General features: G+C 46.7%; 1 protein-coding gene and 1 long non-coding RNA gene across 3 annotated transcripts in view; one reads left to right on the top strand and one right to left on the bottom strand.

Moving 5' to 3' along the window:
* The window catches only part of LOC310888827 (uncharacterized protein), a 68832-nt gene that overhangs the window by 8965 nt on the left and 37499 nt on the right, over positions 1–22368 (bottom strand). The window lies entirely within an intron of this gene.
* Positions 11123–18672, top strand: LOC310888836. Of its 2 annotated transcripts, none has more exons than XR_014576200.1 (2): positions 11123–11362; positions 18161–18672. It is a non-coding gene; the product is annotated as an uncharacterized lncRNA (long non-coding RNA). The 2 variants fall into 2 exon arrangements; XR_014576201.1 differs by lacking the exon at positions 11123–11362 and adding an exon at positions 12726–14747.

Here is a 22368-nt window from a genome sequence, read left to right as displayed (position 1 = left end):
TGCAGCGTGCTGGGGCTTGGCCTATGCTTACGGAGCTGCGCTCAATGCCAATATAACCCCAGTGACAAGCCCGGCGGCCACTTCAACCCCTGAGGCAGGCCCAGCGGCCACTCCAAGCCCTAAAACGGGCCCCAAGGCTGAGCCAGGGAAACAAACTGTACCAGTGTCCGTTGCACCCGTAACCAAGGTGAAAAAATGGTATAGAGAGTCAGGTCATTTAGAACAAAGAGAGTCTTCTGCTAGGTCTGGGTATAGAGAAGACGAGGCTGGGCCATCAGAGGAGTAGGAGGATGAAGATGTCGCAAAAACAGCAGTATCTAGCCGAAACCTATACGAGCGTGAGCTACGAGATGTGCTCAAAGATTTCGGTCACTGTATAGGTGAGCAGCTTGTCACCTGGCTGCTCTGGTGCTGGGACACTGGAGCCAATTGTGTGGAATTAGAGGACAGGGAAGCCAGGCGGCTGGGATCCCTTGCTAGAGACGCAGGCATTGACAAAGCAATTGGAGATGGAGCACGTTTTCACAGCCTCTGGAGGCGTCTCCCGTCAGCTGTGAAGGAAAGGTATCCCTTCAAGGAAGAACTCGTATGTCTACCAGGCAAATGAAGCACTATGGAGAAGCGAAGCCAGTACCTGAGGGAATTATCCATATGGGAGGTGATTTATGAGAATTTATTTTCCTCCCCACCTGTAAAAACCAGTGTCTCAGCTATCAGGGGTAAGCGTCCTTCTGTGCAAGGAAGACGATATAATGGGTACACACCCCATGCCACCCTGTGGGTTTACCACGTGTGACCATGCAGAGGACATGAGAAAATGGGATGGAAAATCTACCTCGACCCTAGAGGCGCGGGTACGTGAGTTGCAAGGAAAAACAACCACAAAAAGGGGTTCTCTGAGAAACTTGCTGCTCATATTTCCAGCAGGCAGTCCCCCAGACACAGTGATGAATATTCTGACCAGGATTAGAGGGGCCCTGCCTCCAGCCAGGGGGAGGAAAGGGACAATCGGGTTTATTGGACTGTGTGGATTCGATGGCCTGGCAGGTCAGACACACAGAAGTATAAGGCTTTAGCAGACACCGGTGCACAGTGTACTGTAATGCCATCAAGCTATAAAGGGCCAGAACCCATCTGTATTTATGGAGTGATGGGGGGATCCCAGCAGTTAACTGTATTGGAGGCTGAAGTGAGTCTAACCGGTAATGAGTGGCAAAAGCACCCTATTGTGACTGGCCCAGATGCTCCGTGCATCCTTGGCATAGACTCAGAAGAGGATTTTTCAAGGACCCAAAAGGGTTCCGGTGGGCTTTTGGCATAGCTGCCTTAGAGACAGAGGACATTAAAGAACTGTCTACCTTGCCCTGTCTCTCAGAGGACCCTTCTGCTGTGGGGCTGCCGAGGGTCAAAGAACAGCAAGTGCCAATCGCTACCAAAGTGGTGCACCGGTGGCAACATTGCACTAACCAACACTCCCTGATTCCCATCCATAAGCTAATTCATTGTGGTGGTTTTACCGTGCTAGGCAGCTGAACACCACAACCGCTCTCTCCCTCCCCCTCCTTAGATGAGGAGGGGAAGAAGTAAAGGAAAGAACAACTCACGGGTTGAGGTAAGGATGATTTAATTAAAGGAAAAAAAATAATTATTAAGGAAAGATTATTATTAATTAAACAATTTAACTAAACAATTTAACTAAACAATTAACAATTTAACTAAAGGGGAAAAAAAGGAAAGGGGAAAAGGGAGGGGGAAAGGGAAAACCAAGCGAAACAAGCAAAGGCTATGTGGAAGTGCAGAGGAAAGAAATTACTCTCTATTTCCCACAAATGAGTGATGCTTGACCACGTCCTTGAAGCAGGGCCTCAACGCACGTAGCCGGTGTTCGGGAAGAGGACAGACGTTTTCACAACGAGAGCCCACCCCTCCCCTCTTCCTCCTTTTTCCACCTTTTATTGCTGAGTGTGACATCATATGGTATGGAATATCCCTTTGCTTGGTTTAGGTCAGCTGCCCTGGTGATGTTTCTTTTCTCACATCTTTGCCCACCCCTAGGGGGGTTAGAGAGAGTCCTGATGCTGTGCCAGCACTGCTCAGCAGCAGACACAGCACTGGTGTGATACCACTGCTGTTTTAGCTACGAGTGCAGAGCACAGCACTGTATGGGCTGCTGCAGGGAAAGTTAACATCCCAGCCCGACCCAGTACAACCTCCACCCCTTATTCCATAACATTTGTGTCACTCTCAGGTCCCCCATACTTCAGCATATAAGTATTCTCATCACCGTTGTTCCTTGTCCTTTAACAGATTGATAGGTAAGTACATCTTTTCATTCCATAGGTCTTTCTGAAAAAAAGTTCATAAGAACTGTTGACGATTTAGTCTTCATCTGCCAAAGTGGTCACTCAGGGCAGGCGGAGTTGGATGTCTGGACGCCAGCACCAGCTTAGCTCAAGTCCTTGTTGCACTTGCCCGGTTCCTTGCAAAGATGACCTGTCGTTGATCCTGCAGTGTCTTTCTACAACACATAACTTTATAGATTACAGATTAGTTTTCTCCCAAGGTTAAATCTCCTTGAGACACGCACCCAATATCCCCATTCTTTTGCATGACCCACCAGGTATACCCCGGTCCTTGGGCAAAGACAATCCCACAAGGGGGTTTGCCTTTTCCTGAGGCAGGAGCATCCCACACCGCCTTCCCCATCCACTTTCCTACATGCACTACGGGGACTTTAGCTCCTTTCACCGTGTGTAGGGGTTTTGTTTTGGCAGGACCAGCATGGCTGTCAGACCCCCTGTGGTTAACTAGCCAAGTGGCTTCTGGTAGATTTATGTCCCATTGTTTCCATGTCCCAGCACCCAAGGCTCGTAACATAGTCTTTAACAGTCCATTGTACCTCTCAACCTTCCCAGAGGCTTGTGGGTGATAAGGGATGTGATGCACCCACTCAATACCATTCCTCTTGGCCCAGGAGGTGACCAAATTGCTTCGGAAATGACTGCCATTGTCAGACTCAATTCTTTCTGGTGTACCATGACGCCACAGTACTTGCCTTTCTAAGCCCAAGATTGTGTTTTGGGCCGTGGCATGGTTTACGGGGTATGTTTCCAGCCACCCAGTAGTTGCTTCTACCATGGTGAGTATGTACCGTTTGCCTTGGCGGGTTTGTGGGAGTGGTCCGATATAGTCAATTTGCCAGGCCTCACCATATTGAAACCCTAGCCACCTCCCCCTGTTCCAGGGAGATTTTACCTCCATGGCGCTCTTGATTGCAGCACAGGTCTCACACTCATGGGTAACCTGTGTGATGGCCTCAGTGGTGAGGTCCACCCCTCGATCATGAGCCCATCTGTATGTGGCATCCCTCCCCAGATGTCCTGATGTTTCATGGGCCCATCGAGCTACAAACAGCTCACCCTTACGTTCCCAGTCCAGATCCACCTGAGCCACATCAATTTTTGAAGCTCGATCCACTTCTTCGTTGTTCTGATGTTCTTCAGTTGCGCGGCTCTTGGGCATGTGGGCATCTACATGACGTACTTTTACATCCAGGTTTTCTACCCAAGCAGCAATATCTTGCCACAGGGTGGCAGCCCAGATAGGTTTACCTCTGCGCTGCCAGTTGCTCTGTTTCCATTGCTGCAGCCACCCCCACAGAGCATTTGCCACCATCCATGAGTCAGTGTAGAGATACAGTACTGGCCATTTTTCTCTTTTGGCAATTTCTAGGGCCAGTTGTATGGCTCTTACTTCTGCATATTGACTTGACTCGCTTTCCCCTTCCATGGCCTCCAGGACTTGTCGTGTGGGACTCCACACAGCAGCTTTCCATTTCCGATGGCTCCCTACCACATGGCAGGATCCGTCAGTGAACAACACAGACTGCTTTCTGTCTTCTGGCAACTCATTATATGGTGGTGCCTCTTCAGCACGGGTTACCTCTTCTGTCGGCACTCCGAAATCTCTGCTTTCCGGCCAGTCCATGATCTCTTCCAGGATTCCTGGGCGATTAGGTTTTCCCATTCGAGCCTGCTGTGTAATTAACGCTATCCACTTCCTCCACGTAGCATCAGTTGCATGCTGTGTAGTGGGAATTTTCCCTTTGAACATCCAGTGTAACACAGGTAGCCGTGGTGCCAAGAGGAGCTGTGCTTCTGTACCCACAACTTCTGATGCAGCTCGAACACCCTCATGTGCAGTGAGTATCTCTTTTTCAGTTGGGGTGTAATTGGCTTCTGATCCTCGATAGCCCCGGCTCCAGAAACCCAGAGGTCGACCTCGAGTTTCTTCTGGGGTTTTCTGCCAGAGGCTCCAGGTGAGGCCGTGCTCCCCGGCCGCAGCGTAAAGTATGTTTTGCACAGCTGGTCCGGTACGGACAGGCCCAAGGGCTACCGCACGAGCTATTTCTTGTTTGATTTGTTCAAAAGCCTGTTGTTGGTCGGGGCCCCACTTGAAATAGTTTCTCTTTCGAGTCACTCGATACAGAGGACTCACAAGCTGACTATAGCCTGGAACATGCATTCTCCAGAATCCCACAAGGCCTAGGAAAGCTTGCGTTTCTTTTTTGCTAGTTGGTAGAGACATTGCTGTTATTTTGTTGATCACATCAACAAAAGTTGTGCAGAGGAAAGAAATTACTCTCTACTTCCCACAAATGAGCGATGCTTGACCACGTCCTTGAAGCAGGGCCTCAACGCATGTAGCCGGTGTTTGGGAAGAGGACAGACGTTTTCACAACGAGAGCCCACCCCTCCCCTCTTCCTCCTTTTTCCACCTTTTATTGCTGAGTGTGACATCATATGGTATGGAATATCCCTTTGCTTGGTTTAGGTCAGCTGCCCTGGTGATGTTTCTTTTCTCACATCTTTGCCCACCCCTAGGGGGGTTAGAGAGAGTCCTGATGCTGTGTGATACCACTGCTGTTTTAGCTACGAGTGCAGAGCACAGCACTGTATGGGCTGCTGCAGGGAAAGTTAACATCCCACCCCGACCCAGTACATTCATCAACTGGAGAGCCAAGGAGTGATCAGCAAGAGACACTCACCCTTTAACAGTCCCATATGGCCAGTGTGAAAGTCTAATGGTGAGTGGAGACTAACAGTGGGCTATCGTGGCCTGAATGAAGTCACGCCACGACTGAGTGCTACAGTGCCGGACATGCTAGAACTCCAGTACAAACTGGAGTGATAGGCAGCCAAATGGTATTCTACAATTGATATCGCTAATGCATTTTTCTCCATCCCTTTAGCAGCAGAGTGCAGGCCACAGTTTGCTTTCACTTGGAGGGGTGTCCAATACACATGAAATCAACTGCCCAAGGGGTGGAAACTCAAGGTCGACCCCTGGGGTTTTGGAGTCAGGGATACAGAGGATCTGAAGCCCGCTACACTCCCACTGAAAAAGAGATAGTGGCAGCATATGAAGGAGTTCGATCTGCTTCGGAAGTGGTCGGTACTGAAGCACAGCTCCTCCTGGCACCCCGACTGCCGGTACTGATGCTACATGGAGCAAGTGGGTTGCACTGATTACTCAGCGGGCTCGAATAGGAAACCCCAGTCGTCCAGGAATCTTGGAAGTGATTATGGACTGGCCAGAAGGCAAATACTTTGGGATATCACAGGAGGAGGAGGTGGCCCGTGCTGAATAAGCCCCACTGTACAACAAGCTACCAGAAAATGAGAAGAAATATGCCCTGTTCACTGATGGGTCCTGTCGTATTGTGGGAAAGCATCGGAGGTGGAAAGCTGCTGTATGGAGTCCTACAAGACGAGTTGCAGAAGCTGCTGAGGGAGAAGGTGAATCGAGTCAGTTTGCAGAAGTGAAAGCCATCCAGCTGGCTTTAGATATTTCTGAACGAGAAAAGTGGCCGGTTCTCTATACTGATTCATGGATGGCAGCAAATGCCCTGCAGGGGAGGTTACAGCAATGGAAGCAGAACAACTGGCAGTCCAGAGGCAAACCCATCTGGGCTGCTGCATTGTGGCAAGATATTGCTGCCCGGGTAGAGAACCTGGTTGTAAAGGTACGCCAGGTAGATGATCACGTGCCCAAGAATCGGGCTACTGAAGAACATCAAAACAACCAGCAGGTGGATCAGGCTGCTAAGATTGAAGTGGCTCAGGTGGACCTGGACTGGCAACATAAGGGTGAATTATTTATAGCTCGATGGGCCCATGACACCTCAGGCCATCAAGGCAGGGATGCAACCTACAGATGGGCTCGTGATCGAGGGGTGGACCTGACCATGGACACTATAGCACAGGTTATTCATGATTGTGACACATGTGCTGTAATCAAGCAAGCCAAAAGGTCAAAGCCTCTTTGGTATGGAGGAAGATGGCTGAAATATAAATATGGAGAGGCCTGGCAGATTGATTACATCACACTCCCTCAAACCCGCAACGGCAAGCGCCACGTACTTACAATGGTGGAAGCAACCACCGGATGGCTGGAAACATATCCTGTGCCCCATGCCACCGCCCGGAACACTATCCTGGGCCTTGAAAACCGAGTCCTATGGCGACACGGCACCCCAGAGAGAATTGAGTCAGACAACGGGACTCATTTCCGAAACAACCTTATAGACACTTGGGCCAAAGAACATGGTATTGAGTGGGTGTATGACATCCCCTATCATGCACCAGCCTCCGGGAAAGTTGAGCGATACAATGGACTGTTAAAGACTACACTGAAAGCAATGGGTGCTGGGACATTCAAACATTGGGATACACATTTGCCAAAGGCCACCTGGTTAGTCAACACTAGGGGATCTGCCAACCGAGCTGGACCTGCCCAATCAAACCTGTTACGCACTGTAGAAGGGGATAAAGTTCCTGTAGTGCATGTTATAAACATGCCTGGGAAGACTGGGCTATTCCTGTCTCAGTCAAAAGCAAACTCATTTGTGGGACTGCTTTTGCTCAGGGACCTGGATGCACTTGGTGGGTAATGCGAAAGAATGGGGAGGTCCGGTGTGTACCTTAGGGGGATTTAATATTGGGTGAGACTAGCCCATGAGTTGAATTGTATTATGTTTATTATCTAATACTGTATGCCATCACCACTGTGATTGCTATACGTCAGTGTCCAACTAATGGTATGACAGTAATTCCTGCAGATAACAACGAATGAATGTTAATAGAATTGGACAAGCACTGCAGTGTAATGGAACCAGAACGAGCTTCAACGTGCAGTGATCCAGCATCACACACCATCTCTTCTGCCCTGAAAGACTGCTGAGAGAGATGGAGCTCGAAGTCAGTCACAGACTAAACAAACTTAGTGGACATTTCATATACGTATATGAAGGTGGTGACTAATTGGAATGTATTGGGAAGTGTGGGACCTAAGCATGACATAAATGGTATGCAATAAGGGGTGGATATTGTCCTGGTTTCGGCTAGTTAATTTTCCTCCTGATAGCTGGTATGGTGATGTGTTTTGGATTAGGATGAGAATAATGTTGATATCACACTGATGTTTTAATTGTTGCAGAGCAGTGTTTACACCAAGCCAAGGACTTTTCAGCTTCTCGCTCTGTCCTGCCAGCGGGCAGGCTAGGGGTGCAGCAGGAGCTTGGAGGGGACAGACCCAGGACAGCTGACCCAAACTGGCCAAAGGGGTATTCCATACCATCTGACGTCATGCTGAACAATTAATATGGGGGGGCTGGCCGTGGTGGGGGGATCGGCTGCTTGGGGATAGGCTGGGCACCGGTCATCGGGTGGTGAGCAATTGCACTGTGCATCACTTGTTTTGTACACACTATTATTAGTAGTACTAGTATCATTATTATTAATATCCTTTCTTTTGTGTCCTAATAAACTGTCTTTATCTCAACCCACAGGTTTTCATTTCTTTCTAATTCTCTCCCCCATCCCAGAGAGGGAGGGGTGAGGGTGAGTGAACAGCTGTGTGGTGCTTAGCTGCCGGCCGGGTTAAACCATAACAGTAGTAGAAAAGAAGAAGAGGAATAGACATAGTGAGTGTAACTTATGTCCCTTGAGATGCTGGGAATTCCATGTTCATGCAGCATCTGACAGACCTCAGAAATATTTTCCCATGGCATGCAGCACAGATTCTGTCTGTGGAGAGAGATTAGTCCTTTTTGGTCTTTGAAGCTATTATATAATTTCTTTACAAGAAAAGAACTCTATTCGTAAAGGATATTCACATGAGAACTTTTTGTTGCACTTTCAGTTAAGGAAAGACCGCACAGGTGGCATAATTGCCAGTAGAAAGTGGGAGCTGCCTGCAAGTTCCTCTATTACAATGAGTTGGCAAAGTTTATACTGTGGCCAAGAAATTTGTACAGCACAAGCACTAACCTGATGGCCATACTGTATGTGCAGTACAGACAGCACAAGCCTGGGCCTCCTCAGATTAACTGTTATGTGGGTCACTAACTACTCAACATATAGTGGTCTACCAGTCAGGATCACTACAGTGATTAAGAATAGTCAGCAGGGATTTAGCAAGAGTAAATCATGCCTGATCAACCTTATTGTCCTCTATGATAAAATGTCTGGATTCATGGACGAGGGGAAAGCACTGAATGTCATTTAGCTCAACTTTAGCAGGACTTTCGATACCATCTCCCACAATATTCTTGTATCCAAGTTGGGAAATTACTATTCAACAAGGACAAATGCCAAACTCTACCCCCACAAGGGAACCCCCCCCCCCCTTTCAACTATACAGGCTGAGACAGACTTGCTAGGAAGTAGCTCTTCTGTAAAGGGCTGGGGATTGTGGTAGAAAGCAAGATGAACATAAGCCAGCAGTAGGTCCAGGCAGCAAGTGCAGATAAGCAACATCCTGGGCTGTATTAAAAAGAACATAGCCAGTAGATCAAAGGAAGTAGTCATCTCCCTTTACTTGACACTCATTAGACCACATCTAGAATACTTCATCCAGTTTTGGGCCCCCAATATAGGAAAGAGATGAATGAAATGCAGCAGGTTCAGTGGAAGGCAACTGCAGTGGTTTGATCCTGGCCACCAACCCTGCAAGCACTGTTCAGCAATAGCTAAAACATTGGTGTGTTACTAGTACTGTTTCAGCCACAAATGCAAAGCACAACACCATATGGGCTGCTATGAAGAAAGTTAATTCCATCCCAGCCAGACCTAGTACAGCCACCAAGAAGTGCAGGGGACTGGAGCAAATACCCTATAAGGAGAGGCTGAGAGAACTGGACTTGTTCAGCTTGGAGAAGAAAAGGTTTGTGGGATCTAATAGCAGCCTTCCAATACCTGGAAGGAGATCAACCAGAAGACGGAGCCAGGCTCTTTACAGTGATGTATGGTGAGAAGACGAGAGACATTAGGCATTTTGCTGGCTTTGACTGGGATAGAGTTAACTTCCTTCATAGTAGCTGGTATAGTGCTGTGTTTTGGATTTAGGATGAGAATAATGCTGATAACACAGTGATGCTTTAGTTGTTGCTGAGCAGTGCTTACACTCAGTCAAGGACTTTTCAGCTTCTCCTGCTGTCCTGCCAGCAAGGAGTCTGGGAATGCACAAGGGCTAGGCATGGATACAGCTAGAGCAGCTGACCCAAATTGACCAAAGGAATATTCCATACCATATGATGTCATGCTCAACAATAAAAGCAGGGTTGTAGTACCAAGCCAGGGAAAAACAAGGAAACCTTGAAGAAAACAGGGAGGCTTATAGCTTGTGCAGTCTTTAGCTGAAAAAATAATGAAACCTTAAAGAAAACAGAGAGACTGGTAGCCTTGAGCTAGCAGAAGCAAGGAAGATAAGGGATGAAAACAAGAAGGAGAAAAAAAGCTGCAGGAAGATTCCAGACTGACCTATGGTAACCTTTTGCTCATTAAGACCCATTAACATATTAAAAACCACACAATCAAAATGCTAATATATGCTAATACAGGATTTGGTGTCCCCCCCCCCCCCCCCCCCCCCCCCCGCTGGTCCTCTGTAATGCGCAAGCTCAGTAGAGATAAGTTAGGTGAGCTGTAACAGCCAATTAAAATAGCCAGATAGTTTTCACAAGTTTGCTGCGTATAAATAACAGTGATTCAAGCCAGAGATGTGCTTGCTTTGTGAAAGATTGCCAAGCACCTGACTCTGCAGAGTTATATAATTAATTATTTAATTAAAAGGCCTTGGTGTGGATTCCGACTCTGTGTGCTTATTGGCTGGGCACACCAGGCATGAACCTATGGACAACGGGGTGATGGGGGGAGTGGGGAAAGTTGTCAGGCCTTCCATTTCTCAGGAACTGGCTGGGCATCAGTCAGCTGGTAGCAATTAAATGAATTTTTGTATCATTTGTTCTTTTTTCCTTAGATTTATTTTGCTTCCCCTTTTACTTATTAAACTGTCTTTATCTCAACCCATAAGTTTTCTCACTTTTGTTCTTCCAATTCTCTTCCCTCATCCCAATGGGGGTGGGGGAGTGACTGTAGTTCTACTGCGCTTAAGCCACAACAGGCATAAAGTTAAAAGAAAAGAGGTTCAGACTGGATATGCGGAAAAAGTTTTTCACCAAGACGACAGTCAAGCATCAGAACATGGATCAAGACAGTTTGTGGAAGATGTTCTTGGAGATTTTCAAGCCCTGACTCTGCAAAGACCTGAGCAACTTGGTGTGACCTCCTAGCTGACCTGTTCTGAGCAGGATATTGAACTAGAGACTAGCTGATATCCCTTCCAACCCAAATGTTCTGTAAGTCTATGTTAGTGGAAGCAAAGAAAGAGAGCAGTTAGACACACGTTCCTAGATTGTCAGTATGCCCCTCCAAGAACACTAGAATCAATGAGTAATGAAAATTACAATTTGCTACTTACAAAAATTAAGCCCTCCCTTACAACCTCTGGCTGTTCAAAAAGTATAGTGAAACATATGGCTCTTACTAATTCTTATTTTTCATTACTTGAATGTGGGAAAGGAATTCGCAGGGAGCTTTGTGCTGTTTCACACGTCCCTGAGTTAGAGATAATGAGGAAAACAGCAGTAGAACCAAAAACTTGAGCAAGGTCGAGATAAAGTACATTGGCTACAGTGTTAAAGATGAGCTTTGGGCAGTAGCCAATTGCTGGCTGGCTCGAGGTGTGTGTCTGAGGGTCTCTAACCAATTGTAAGACAGATTCGGGTACATGGACAGCGCGTGGGGCTACAGGGAAAGTATATGTAGTAGTGAAAAAAGGGCAATAAACATCTCCTGTTCAAGGGCCATCAGGAGTCCGTGTCTTGCATCCCTTCAAATGGTGACCCCGACGTGATAGGGGAGGAGCAGCGCTGCACGAGCGTCCAAAGGGAACCCAGCCGAACGAATCAAGCTCGCAGCTGGACTGCAGCTTCAACCCTGGGACATCACCTGAAGGACAGGTGAGCAGCTGGGCATTAATCATGGGAGCTAGCCTTTTGGCAGAGGAAGAGGCTATAGTGAAACTACTAACGCAACTCCTAATAGACAGGGGAGTAAAAAATGATCCGTTTAAGATAAAGCTATTATTGAAATTTTTGCGAAAACAAGGGTTCCCCTCAATGGCTTCCACAGTATTTGATGTAAAAATTTGGGACCAAGCGGGGGAAAAAATATGGGAAGCAGCGTCCAGTGGGGATACTAATGCTGCTGAGGTGATGACTATGTGGCGGCTGGTGACTGAGACTTTAAGATCGTGGCAGGCAGAAAAGGAAGTACAGAACGCCGCTGCCTAGGCAATAACAGCAGCCGAACTGAGATCAGAGCCTGCAAGGTCACCAGAGCGGTGCAGTTTGATAGACCTGGGGGATGACAAGGAAGAGGGCTGCGGACCGCCACCGCAGAGCCCCTCCCCGCTGACCCCCTCGGCTCCCGCCTTGCCTGCCCCCGATAATGCCTCCCTGCGGGCCCGAGCTTTCGACCCGTGGGAACGATGGGAGCTGGTGCGCCGGGAAGCTCTAAAAGACGGGGACCCGGTGGGAATGGCTTTCCCGGTGCAGGTGCGACCCAACGGTCCAAATGAATATAATGCCTTCCACTGGGACCTAATTAAAGAATTAAGAAAGACTGTGACTACATATGGATTACACGCACCATTTACTCAGTCATTGTTAGAAAATGTTATGACTGGTCACTTGCTGGTGCCGTACGATTGCCATCAGATAGCCGCGATGATTTTAACGCCAACACAAAAATTACTGTGGGAGCAAAAATGGAAAGAAGCGTGCGAATTGGCCGCCCTGCGTAACCTGGACCGGCAGCCCGGCGACCCCCTCTTGGGAGCCGGGATCCCACAGTTGATGGGGGCTGAGCCGTTATTTGATCCGAGATTGCAGGCTAGGCTCGACGATGCCATCTTGCGGCAGTCCGCGTCTCTGGCCTTCCAGGCTATGTTGAAGTTGCCTGAAGTTGGAAAAGCCGAGCCATCGTTTACCAGCATTAGGCAACAAATTACCGAGCCTTATATGCAATTCATTGATAGACTGCGAGACGCTTTGGACAAACAAATTGACAACCGCGAGGCCAAAGAGGCCCTTATACTAAAACTGGCGGTAGAAAATGCAAACACAGACTGTAAGAAAATACTCCAAGCCCTGCCTGCTAATACTACACTGGTACAAATGATAGAGGCTTGCAATCGAGTCGGATCCATAGAACATCACACTGCCGCTTTGGCCGGAGCCTTTGCTACTGCACTTAAAACCGGGCGAAAACGGTGTTTTCGCTGTCGAGTCACGGGGCATCTTGCCACCGAATGCCCACAGCGAGGAGCAGGGGGGTGTTATAAATGACTGAGTCCCAAATAGGATTACAATCAGAGTTTACAATTTATTAAACGAATAGAGGCAAGCAAACAGCGCTGGGTGCGCCGGGAGTCTCTGCTCCACCGGGACGCACACCCGTTACGTAAGGCATCTAATTTTTTATACTCCTAGGCTAATACATATTTATTACTACTTCTAAAAGAGGCAAGGTTATTATAATTGGTTTCCCGAATCCGACGTCCTTCCAGGTGCACCTGCTTATCAGTCTCTGTTACTTTCTCGGGGGCCGCTCGGACAGGGAGACAGGGAGGCTCATATTCTTCCTCCTTATCTAGTGGTCTCTTGGCCGGCTGTCAGAAGTTACTGCACATTCGTGCAAAGTCAGCAGTTTTTCTCCGAAGAAATCCCTTTGTTCTCTTCTCGCCTAAACCCAGGCCTCAATGTTAACCCTTCAAATCCCTTAGTGGCACGAATTGCTGGACCATTTCTTACAGGGGGAACGCGGTAACTCTGCCCCTCCCACTGTTTGCCCACGGTGCGGCACGGGATGGCACTGGGCTAGCCAGTGCCGTTCGACGCATGATGCAGAGGGACGACCTTTACAACCGTGGCAGGGAAACGGGAAGCAGAGCGCGGGGCGGGGCCGCGCGATGACACAAGTGCCCCGGCCCTCCTTCGTGGGCGGGCCGTCCTCGCGGAAGTCACCGCCCTGGGCGATGACGACTACCGGGCTGCGACCGCAGCCGCCCACTGCTCCAGCGATCCCGCCTACTACGTCACCGTGGATTCCCTCACAGCCAGAACCCGAGGAAGCGCCGGATTGGATGTCTCCACAGTAACGAGCTGCACCCTTTGGGACACTCGGGTTCGCAGAATACCTCTAAATGTACAGGGACCAATAGGGAAGGGATGCAGCGCCCTCTTGCTAGGGCGGTCTAGCACCACACTAACGGGTCTTTTTATACTGCCTGAAGTCATTGACGTTGATTATGAAGGCATAATACAAGCAATGGCATGGACTCCCTCCCCACCGATGCTCATTCCCAAGGGGACTACAATTGCACAGTTAATACTATTTAAAGCCATAGTTCCACAAGCAGAGACATGTGACCGACACGACGCGGAGTTTGGATCAACGGGACCCCTGTCAGCTTTTTGGGCCTCGGCCATTACCATCAAGAGGCCTACGCTGACCCTAACACTTCATCACCCACAGGCTGACCCCTCCAGCGCACAAATAACCGTATTAATGGATACCGGGGCAGATGTTACAGTAATTTCTCTTCACGATTGGCCCAAAAGTTGGCCTTTAGATTCCACCATGTAAGAAATGGTCCAGCAATTCGTGCCACTAAGGGGTTTTGAAGGGTTAACATTGAGGCCTGGGTTTAGGCGAGAAGAGAACAAAGGGATTTCTTCGGAGAAAAACTGCTGACTTTGCACGAATGTGCAGTAACTTCTGACAGCCGGCCAAGAGACCACTAGATAAGGAGGAAGAATATGAGCCTCCCTGTCCGAGCGGCCCCCGAGAAACTAACAGAGACTGATAAGCAGGCGCACCTGGGAGGACTTCGGATTCGGGAAACCAATTATAATAACCCTGCCTCTTCTAGAAGTAGTAATGAATATGTATTAGCCTAGGAGCATAAAAACCAGCCGCCTTACGTAACAGGTGTGCGTCCCGGTGGAGCAGAGACTCCCGGCGCACCCAGCGCTGTTTGCTTGCCTCTATTCGTTTAATAAATTGTAAACTCTGATTGTAATCCTATTTGGGACTCAGTCATTTATAACAATTGGGGGCTCGTCCGGGATGGTCTTGGTTCCTGAATTCTGACTTGATCTAGGAGGGGCGCCCCCACCATTTGGTGGCTCCTGTTCGAGTCAGGTCAGGGCTAATGCCATCTTGAACCTGAATAAGGGCAAGCAAAGATTTAGATTTTTTTATGAGCTCCCTTTGCCGGCTGCAGCACTATATTTTGCCCGTAATTCTGCGCGCGAAGATCCGAACGAAGACGACGGAGTCGTAAGTATTTAAGGCGTATACCGTTCGGTTGGGTGGGTTTCGGTTGCCTGTGTGTGTGAGAGTGTGACTGAGACGGAACGTAGTTCCGAAGCGATTGTGGAGGTCTTCTAACCGCGGTTCCAATCTCCCGCGAGGGACTTGGCCGGTGAAGGACCGAAGCGATTCCTATAGGATTCGTGGGTGGGTGATAGGTCCTAAACCCCCTGCAAGACACTCTCACTAAGGCAACCAAGGGCTGTAGGAATTGCCACAGTAAAATTCCTAGATGGGTCAGACAAAATTGAAGACCCGGGACCAGAGAAAAGGGAGCAAATTACCAGACATACCACCAGAAAGTCCATTAGGGATAATGATTAGAAATTGGAACGATAGGGGCCCCAGAAAAGGGAAAAAGTAAATTAAAAATGGTTCAGTATTGTATGACAGAATGGCCAAAGGAGCCTTTAAGACCACATGTCTTTTGGCCCGTTTTCGGATCCTTTGAAGACTGGGTTTGCCAGGCCTTAAATATACATGTTAATTCAAAGGAACCTTTTAGCCAGGAGGAAAGTGATTATGCAGGATTATGGATCAGGATCTCACGTCCTTTTCCAGCCTCAATATTTACACTAAAAGCAGACGAGAAGTTTGACGAAGAAGAGAACAAAAAAATAAAAAATAAAAAAAAAGGAAAAAGAAAAAGATGATGAATGGGAGTCATTGGATAACCTACCACCTCTATATCCTAACAATCCACCCCCGGTGGTGCATCTTGTAATCCTGTTTTGTTCTTAAATGTTTTGACTGTGTCAAGGAGGAAGGTGGGAGCATTATCTAAGTAACAGTTTAGAAGTTTGGGTATATTCGCGGTGGTGTTCGGTCAGTTTCCCAAGTATCGGGGGAGCGGGGCTGACTGATTATCAAAGTGGTAGAACGGAGAGTAACTTCTTTGGTGGTTCGGGCCTGAGCCCTGGGAATTTGGTAAGGAGGGGGAGAGCGAATTTATTTAGGCCTCAATACCTTTTTAAAGCCCCATCTTGACGGATACACAGGAGTGATTCCTTGTTTTGTGTAGGCTTACTAACAAAGTGCATGAGAAAAATTAGCATTCGTCTTGAAATTCGGTCTTATTGAAATGTAAATTTTGTGGAAAAGGTGTTATTGTTTGTCTAGAAGACAGAAGGCTGAGTGCTTCAGGTGTTTTTCCGAAGTCCTGCGGATTTATGATTGGAATGGGGCTCATTAATAATCTGAAATAGTAAAGTTTGTATGTGGAAAGAAGAGTTTAATCCCAGAGAATTGGGACATTTGGGAAGAAGATTAGGAAAAGATAGTAAAAACCTGCAATAAAAAGGTTTGTGTGGAAATTGAAACAAGGGACAGTAACTAATATAAATAAATAAAAGGGAATGGGAAATCAAGGAAAAGGGGAAAATCCAAAAAAAAAAGACGTCCTAAAAAAAAAAAAGCCTCCTTGGGTGCATATTGGCACATTGGAAGGATATTGTTAGAAATGGGGGCACAGAAAGCAAGAGGACTTTCAGTAAGTATTGCAATCAATGGTGGCCACTATATAAACTAAATGGCCACTTTATGGATCAATCGACTATAACAGTGTCTTGCAATTAATGTTTTTGAGGAGAGAAGGAAAATAGGATGAAATGTTGTATAGTGATATGTTGTTTCAGCATGTTGGAGGGAAAAGGTTTGGAATTAAGTTGGCCCCTGACTGAGCCTTTGGTGTTGGCATTAGAAAAGTACGGGCTGGAGAAAGATAAAGGAAGTGTTAAAAGGGTTGTTGAAGGTGTTAAAGGTTGTGTGGCATGTAGTATTTAACAGAGCTGTTTGAAGTTGAATGAGCAGGGGAAGAGGATGTAGGAATGCTAATAGTTCCGTCTCAACCCGAGGCTGAGATCTCTAAATCGCGGGTGTGAGCCCTCTGGGGCAGGGGGACCGTGATGGGTCCGAGAGAGTTGTCGTGGAAACAGAAAAGCAGCTAACTTTTGAAACAACCTGAGTTCCTGTGTGAGCTCAGATTGCCAATGGGACCGCTCAGGGAACTTTCAACGATTGCATTCCCCTGACCGACCCCCTCACTGAGACCCTAATCACCCCGGAAATTATGTAAATACTAAAATCTGGTTAAATTGGCTATTGGGAATTGAGAATCTGTTCCAACAAGGTCCAAAAGAAACCCCTATGGAATTTATGGAATTTTTGAATTTCTGGACCAACTTTGAAATGCAATGAAAAAAAAAAAAATGGACCTGGCTTAAAAAAAAAAAAAAAGAGAGAGGCAACTGGCTAACCTCTTTCCAGGGCAATCAGCCCCTGATATCAGAAAGAAATTGTCTTAGGCTGCAGGACAAACAACAGTCAGGAATGATGGGGACCTGGGGCATCTACCCTAGCAGGTCCACTAGTTGAAATAAAGCTAGGAAACGAAGACAGGCTTGAATTTTTTGTTGGTTATGGGAGCTTCTTTCTCTGTGTTAATTAGGCTGTAAATGTAATAGGAGCAACATATTCAGTGTTAAATAGTTTAAAAGGACGATTAGGAACTAAGACAACTACAATAATTGGAGCCACAGGGAAAGAGGAAGAATGGTCATTCTTACGACCCCTTGATTTGCGTTTTGGGGGTGAGGAACTAACCCATAAATTTTAGTATGTACCAGAATGCCCGATGCCACTCTTGGGACGGGATCTATTAGCCAAATTAGATGCAACAATAACCTTTGAGGATGGAGAATTAATAATGAAGGTACCTGAGTCCAAAGTAGGCCAAATCCTAATGATCAAAGATAAACCCTTTGTTAATATTCCAAGAGAAGTAGAAAATGCAGTTATAGCAACAGTACGGGAAACAGATGTACCAGGGAAGTCGAAACTGGCACAACCGGTAAAGGTGGAATTAAAGGAAGGAGCCAAACCTGTTTGAATCAAACAATATCCACTTAAGATAGAAGCTAGGCACGGGAATAGTGAAAATTATTGACAAATTTCTCAAATATCAGATTCTGGAAGAATGTAAATCGGAATACAATACTCCAATTTTTCCAGTAAAGAAGCCGAATGGCGAGTATAGATCTGTACAAGATCTTAGAGCAATAAATGAAATAACAAAGGATATTCACCCGGTAGTAGCTAATCCTTACACATTGTTAACATCTGTGAGAGAGAAATATAAATGGTTTACCGTGATAGATTTAAAGGATGCCTTCTTTTGCATACCTCTTGATAAAGATAGTAGAAAATTATTTGCCTTCGAATGGGAAAACGTATTGAAGTTTTTGGACCACATATGGTAACAACCGTTTTGGAACAAAGGGGGGGGGGGCACTGGTTATCACCCAGCCGGATGATGAAATATCAGGCAATCCTAACTGAACAAGATGACATAACCTTGAAAACGACTAACCTGTTATATCCAGCAGTATTTCTAGGAACCGTTCCAGAAGAAGGACCGTTGGAACACAATTGTGTGGAAATAATCGAACATACGCCAGCCACAAAGATTTGAAGGATGTACCCCTTGAAAGGTATTCAGTGGGAATACCACACTCCGTGGCACCCACAAAGCTCAGGGAAAGTAGAAAGGATGAATCAAACAATAAAACAACAATTGGCTAAGTTAATGATCGAGACACAGCTGCCCTGGACGAAATGCTTACCATTGGCACTTTTAAACATAAGAACCAAACCACACAGTGAGACTGGATTATCATCATATGAAATGTTATATGGTATGCCTTATTCTCAAGGGATGCCCCTAGGGAACAATGTAGTTGAGGATCATAGTATCCAGAAATACATAATTACCATTGGAAGGAGATTACAGGAGATAAGAGAAATTGGGATGATGACTCAGACACCACCTTTAGGATTTGCTATTCATAAAATACAACCAGGAGACAAGGTCTTAATAAAAACCTGGAGAGAAGAATCATTGAACCCCCGATGGGAGGGACTGTACCTTGTTTTACTTACTACTGAAACAGCTGTGAGAACAGCAAGAAGGGGTTGGACCCACGCATCCAGAATAAAAGGACCAATAACTACCGAAGCCTGGAGGGTTGAGTCCACTCCTGGGGAACTGAAACTGAGACTAAAGAGGAACTGATATCCCAGCAATGAGGTTCTGCATGAATTAAGGGCACTGGATAAAGAGGACAAGGCTGAAGGGAGGAAAGGGAGAAGGCAAGACCGGGGTAGGACCCTCCACTGCGGCGTGTATGGTCTACCGAGGGAGGCAACCCCTATGGGTATTGACCGCCGAGTGAGAGTGCCTCGACCGGACTTCTCCCACACCAAGATCAGTTTGTCCTGAGAAAAATAACATGAGAACCTTTTAAACCCATAATAAAATTGTGATTAGTTTTTCCAGGAGCTGGATCACCCTGAAGGGCTGAATGGTAACACAAGCTCTGAAAGCGGGCCCAACCCCATGATTGAAGGCGCTTCCCACACTCTCAAGATTGGACGGCGAAAAAGGCTTATAATATGACAGGTCGCCAAAGAGAACTGAATTGTGACTGTAAGTGGAAACCCAACGTGGGAGCTTGGAAGCGTGCATATACGAGTACAAACGGGGCAGACATTGTAACAGGACCACTCGGTAACAAGGACACTCTGTATTATCACGCCCCAAAGGGTAAAGATGGATGGGATGGTCATTTTCCAAACGGGACGTGGGCCCTAAAGGGACATTATTGGGTGTGTAGCAAACATGCTTACAAGAGGCTACCTGGAAACTGGTCGGGAATATGCTATGGGGGGTACATAAGACCCTTGTTCTTTTTATTGTCACAAACATAAGGAAATCATTTAGGAATAAGATTATATGATGACCTGAACAGAGTAAAACGATCTATTGATACTTCCTTATCCGGGGATAGTGCCCAAAAATGGGGAAAGGATGAATGGCCTCCTGAAAGAATCATACAGCATTATGGGCCAGCCACCTGGAACCCAAATGAGTTGATATCAGGAGCCCGAGAACCTATTTATAATTTGAACCGAATAATTAGGTTGCAAGCTATCCTCGAAGTTGTAACAAATCAAACAGCGACAGCCTTGGATCTTTTGCCTGACCAATCCACTCAAATGAGAAATGCTATATTCCAACATAGAATGGTCTTAGACTATTTACTAGCAGAAGAAGGGGGAGTATGTGGAAAACTGAACGATTCTAATTGTTGTCTACAGATTGATGATAATGGAAAAGTGGTCAAGCAGATAACAAAGGAAATTAGAAAGCTAGCCCACGTCCCAGTACAAACTTGGAAGGGTATGGATTGGGATTTCTTTTCATGGTTGCCTGGTGAACCATGGGTTAAAAGGATGCTGTTTTTATTTTTATGTGGTATAGTGACATTATTGTTTATACCTTGTATGATACCTTGCTTTACGTTGTTGATACGGCGAGTAATAAATAGCACCCAATTTGTGATGACTTCAGTGGAGAGAAAAGGTGACGTGTCGATAATGATGCTTAAGAAGTGGACACCCCGAGAACTGACTGATGAAATCCAATTGTTACTGACAAAGGTTGAAGGAGAGACACGAATTGATGATTTAAAAAAAAAAAAAAAAAAGGGAGGAATTGTAAGAAATGGTCCAGCAATTCGTGCCACTAAGGGGTTTTGAAGGGTTAACATTGAGGCCTGGGTTTAGGCGAGAAGAGAACAAAGGGATTTCTTCGGAGAAAAACTGCTGACTTTGCACGAATGTGCAGTAACTTCTGACAGCCGGCCAAGAGACCACTAGATAAGGAGGAAGAATATGAGCCTCCCTGTCCAAGCGGCCCCCGAGAAACTAACAGAGACTGATAAGCAGGCGCACCTGGGAGGACTTCGGATTCGGGAAACCAATTATAATAACCCTGCCTCTTCTAGAAGTAGTAATGAATATGTATTAGCCTAGGAGCATAAAAACCAGCCGCCTTACGTAACAGGTGTGCGTCCCGGTGGAGCAGAGACTCCCGGCGCACCCAGCGCTGTTTGCTTGCCTCTATTCGTTTAATAAATTGTAAACTCTGATTGTAATCCTATTTGGGACTCAGTCATTTATAACAACCACAAAAGGCCTTGTGGGAGTTGGTGGTGTCTCCGGTACCTTTCAGAGCCGATATATGCTTAGCATTAAGACTCATGAAGGCTCGCTGTATAACGTCCGGCCGTATGCTGCCCTCATACCTGTCAGTCTCCTGGGGAGGGATGTGATGGGGCAGGGCGAGTTCACTCTGAGCTTTCCGGAAAATTTTCAATAGCGGCCATTGACGAGCAACTGCGCATGAGACTCACCTGGAGAACTGATAATCCTGTGTGGGTGAATCAATGGCCGCTTCCTGCGGAAAAGGTCGCTGCTCTCCAAGAACTTGTCCAAGAACAGTTACAATTGGGACACATTACCCCCACAACCAGTCCCTGGAATTCACCCGTGTTTCTTTTTAAAAAGAAAAGCGGGAAATGGCGATTACTTCACGATTTACGTCAAATAAACAATGCAGTGGAGGACATGGGAGCTCCCCAGCCCGGATTACCTTCTCCTGCTATGCTCCCTTGCAATTGGAATATCTTGATTATCGATTTAAAGGACTGCTTCTTTACTATTCCACTTCACCCTGCTGATGCTCCTCGATTCGCGTTCTCGGTCCCAAAAATCAATAAGACCGAACCAATGGATAGGTATCATTGGACTGTGCTGCCTCAAGGGATGAAAAATTCCCCAACAATTTGCCAAACATACGTAGCAGAAGCGCTACGCCCCGTACGCAAACGATTCCCGCACGTATACATCTATCATTATATGGACGACATATTGCTCTCCAGTCCGACAGACAACTTAACGCAAGAAGTACTGCCTGTTCTACGGCAGGAGTTCCAGACATGGGGATTACAAATCGCACCGGAGAAAATTCAAATCGAGGCGCCTTGGAAATATTTAGGCTGGAAGATACTGCAGCACAGTATTCAACCCCAAAACGTAGCCATTACAAGGGAAATTCGCACGCTCAGTGATGTCCAGAAGCTTATAGGCAATATAAATTGGATAAGGACGCAATGCGGAATTGACAACCATATACTAGCACCCCTTTTCGAGTTGTTAAAAGGGGACACTAGTATTAATGCGCCCCGCCGGCTGACTAATGAAGCCAGGGCGGCACTACACCGTATAGAGGAGAAGATCTCTGCCCAACAATGCCAGCGGCGAGCAGAAAATTTACCCATTCAGCTCTACATATGCAACCAGAATCCACAACCTTTAGCTATTATTGCGCAATGGGACTCCAACGCAACAGACCCGTTGCTGCTATTAGAATGGGTGTTTCTACCCCACCAACCGACAAAGACACTTGCCACCCGCATTGAAATGTTTTCAGATTTGATTAGGGAGGGAAGAGAACGAATTATAGAAATGGCTGGAGAAGAGCCAAAATCCATTATCATTCCGATAGTTAAAGACTATCTTGATTGGTGCCTCCAGAATAGCTTAGAGCTACAATCAGCCCTTTCGGGTTTCAATGGTCAACTTGATATACATCTCCCGTCTCATAAAATGCTTACCTTTTATAATAATGTACACGTTGAGGACAAGCTGCTATATCGATGGCACCCAGTCCAAGGACAAACAGTATTCA

This window comes from Anser anser, assembly GCF_964211835.1.
Source record: "Anser anser genome assembly, contig: SUPER_W_unloc_10, whole genome shotgun sequence".
Taxonomy (NCBI): domain Eukaryota; kingdom Metazoa; phylum Chordata; class Aves; order Anseriformes; family Anatidae; genus Anser; species Anser anser.
The sequence above is the reverse complement of the archived record's forward strand: the minus strand, read 5'-3'. Positions and strand labels throughout refer to the sequence as shown.